At 37.9% G+C, this 3,765-nt stretch overlaps 1 non-coding gene across 1 annotated transcript; it reads left to right on the forward strand.

Moving 5' to 3' along the window:
• The first annotated feature begins 3,658 nt into the window (after positions 1-3,658).
• On the forward strand, positions 3,659-3,765 carry LOC121226292 (small nucleolar RNA R71). Its single transcript, XR_005924136.1, has one exon. It is a non-coding gene; the product is annotated as a small nucleolar RNA R71 (small nucleolar RNA).

Consider the following 3,765-nt stretch of genomic DNA (forward strand, 5'->3'; position numbering starts at 1 on the left):
GTCATGGCCGGCCACTAGTAATTAAATGGGGGAAATTGACATGCAAGTCCACCCCTTTGATTACATGCACTAATAGATCCTTATAGATTAACCTATCACATTTCAAAAGTGTCACACATAAGTCCTATTGACTAAATTCACATGCAATTTACTTAATCGAAGCTTAAAACTTTCACACATTCATAATCACATATTTTAGACAATAAATATCATATTCAAATAATTTGGTGACTCGGTTTAGCGATCCCAAAACCACTTTCCGACTAGGGTCACTTTAGGGCTGTCACATGTCTACTTTGTTGAACGCCATGATATGGTTGTACCTCCTCATGTAAATAAATATCCCGTTTGAGATCAACTTTTATGTTAATCTGATAAATATCCAGCATTAGCATAGCCGACTAATAGGGATTTTAAATCATTTGAATAAAATAAGCCTATATCAATGGTCCTTCTGAGATATCTAAATACATGTTTAATTCCATTCCAATGTCTATGTGTTAGAAAAGAACTAAATCTCTAGCGAAAGCTATATCAAGTCTTGTGTTGTTTGCAAGATACATCAATGCCCCTATGGCACTTAGATATGGTACTTAAGGACCAAGAAACTCTTCATCATTCTCGTAATGACGAAATTGATTTTTATTCACATCTAACGATCGTACAACCATTGGGGTACTCAATGGGTGTGCTTTATCCATGTAAATTTTCTTTAAGATCTTTTCTGTATAAGTTGACTAATGGACATGAATTCTGTCTTTTAAATGCTCGATCTACAGGCCAAGAAAAATTTTTGTTTTTCCAAGATCTTTCATCTCAAATTCTTTCTTTAAATATATTACTATATTTTGAAGCTCTTTAGAAGTTTCAATCATATTTAGATCATCAATATAAATAGCAATTATCACAAAGTCTGATCCAAACCTTTTTATAAAAATACATGGACAAATTAGATCGTTTTTATAACCTTCTTTTAACAAATCACTAGACGATTGTACCACATATGTCCAAATTGTTTTAATCTATATAAACTTTTCTTTAATCTGATTGAGAAATTTTCCCAAGAAATTCTATATCCTTCAAGGATTTTAAACCCTTTTGGAATTTTAAATCCTTCAAGGATTTTCATATAAATTTCACTATCAAGTGTACCATACAAATAGGCTGTAACAACATTTGTTAGATGCATGTCAAATTTTTCACATACTGCCAAACTAATGGGCCCGTGTTCCTCGGGCGTGTTGGTTCACACGGCCGTGTCACACAACCGTGTCTAGCTTCGTTCGCTTCTCCCACGCCCGTGTAAATTTGACGGTTCGACCACGGGTGTTCGACACGAGCATGTCGCACGCCTATGCTGTTTTAACAGGTCCGTCCATGATTCATCCACAAGGGCGTGTCGCACGCCCGTGTTGTTTTGGCAGGTTCGACCCCGGCCATGTCGCATGGTCGTGGCATTTTATCGTAGCCCGTGTTGGGGAAATCTTTTGCTCTATTTTCACACGGCCTTAAGCACGCCCGTGTGATTGGCTGTGTCTCTGTGGAAACACCTGTATTCAAGATTTCTATTAGTAGTTTAGGAGTTAAATATCAGAATTTAAAGAAATTAATAATGTTAGTGCTCGGGTTGCCTCCCGAGAAGCGCTTATCTATAGTCTAAGCTCGACTTACCTCTCTAGTGAATGGTCAGGGTGGTTCGAGGAATTTATATTCTTCATTCTTGCTATCAAAATAGGGTTTTAATCGGGTGTTGTTTACCTTGAAAGTGCCGAACTTGGGGTGACTCACCTCCACCGTACCGAATGGAAAAATATTGAGTACCATAAGAGGGATTTCCTCATTCGGTGTGGTAGTGACAATGTGAGGATCAACGGCATCTAGTAAGACTGTATCACCGACCTGAAGTTGAATAGGAGAGGTATCAGGCTTGTTTTTACATAGTTTCAGTTTATCATGTGTGCTCAGTTTGTGTTCTCGCCATTCGTCTAGCTCCTCTATCCGTAGTCTTCGTTCTTCATGGACGTCTTTGTTCTCTTCATGATAGTAGCACACTGTCTCTGTTGTCTTTGTTCGAGGAAGTTCCTACAAAGACGATTGAATATTAGTTTTATCATCGACAGTTTTTATAGCATTATCTTGAGTCTTAGAAGTTTTAACTGAGTCGCGTGCTTGGAATGTTACTGCGTCGTCACCTGCACGAAGTGTTTTCTCTCCTGTGCCTACATTCATAATGGTTCTGGCAGTTGCTAAAAATGGTCGTCCTAAAATTAAAGGTACCTCGTTATCCTCATCCATATCTAAGACAACGAAGTCTACTGGGTAAATAAATTTATCAATTTTAACGAGAACGTCTTCAATAATACCCTTAGGAAATCTAACTGTTTTGTCAGCCAATTGTATACTCATCCTAGTCTATTTGGGTTTACCTAGACCTAGTCGTTTAAACATTTTATATGGCATAACATTTATACTTGCCCCTAGGTCAGCTAAAGCATTATTTACAGATAGACTACCAAGTAAGCAAGGAATTGTAAAACTCTCGGGATCTTTCAATTTGTTAGGTAGCTCATTCTTTAGAATAGCTGAACAGACTGCATTGAGTTCCACATGTGATGTAGCGTCTAATTTCCTTTTATTTCTCAGAAGTTCCTTTAAAAATTTTGCTGAGTTGGGCATCTGCGAAAGAACTTCAATAAAGAGTAAGTTAATATGTAATTTTTTTAAGAGTTTGACAAACTTACCGAATTGTTCTTTTGTTTTGTCTTTCGTCATCGCTTTAGGATATGGCACACGAGGTTCATGATTTGTACTTACCTATTTGGGATCATTATTGTTTACCTCTTCTCATCCTTTGTTCATCGCGTTGTCTTGTTGTATTCCTGGCTCAGGTGTAATAAATCCTTCCGTATCTTGAGTGTTAATTCCATTTAGGTGTTCCCTCGGATTAGGTTCAGTATTACTTGGTAGGCTACCTTGTGGTCGTTCGGAGATTAGTTTGGACAGCTAGTCTATCTGAGTTTCGAGTCCTTGGATCGATGCTTGTTGATTCTTAAGTGCTGTCTCGGTATTTTGGAAACGGGTTTCTGACACTGAGATGAATTTAGAAAACATCTCTTCAAGGTTTGGTTTTTTCTCCTGTTGATAAGGTGGCTGTTGAAAACCCTGAGGATTTTGTGGCTTTGGATTTCCTTGACCTCCCCAGGAAAAATTTGGGTAGTTCCTCTAACCTGTATTATAAGTATTACTGTATGGATTATTTTGAGAGCTAAAGTTATTATTACCCATATAGTTGACTTGTTCTTCTTCGGTTGTGGGATTGAAGGATTGATATTCTGTATGCACACCTCCTCCGCTTAAGTCACACCTCATTACTGGATGTACCTACGTAGAACCAAGAAAACTATCAATCTTTTTATTGAGAAGTTCTACCTGATTTGAGAGCATGGTGACTAAATCGATGTTATAGATGCTGGCTGTTTTTGTTGGATTTTTCCTCATAACTTGCCACTGATAGTTATTCAGTGATATCTCCTCTATGAATTCATAGGCATCTTCTGGTGTTTTATTGTTGACGGTTCTGCTAGCAGCTGCGTCAATCATTTGTCTTGTCGAGGGATTCACACCATTGTAGAACGTTTGAACTTGCAGCCAAAGCGGTAAACCATGGTGAGGGCACCTTCTCAGTAAGTCCTTGTATCTCTCCCATACATCGTAAAGTGGTTCTAAATCCATCTGCACAAAAGAAGAGATATCATTACGCAATTT

This window comes from Gossypium hirsutum, chromosome A03 (assembly GCF_007990345.1).
Source record: "Gossypium hirsutum isolate 1008001.06 chromosome A03, Gossypium_hirsutum_v2.1, whole genome shotgun sequence".
Classification (NCBI taxonomy): domain Eukaryota; kingdom Viridiplantae; phylum Streptophyta; class Magnoliopsida; order Malvales; family Malvaceae; genus Gossypium; species Gossypium hirsutum.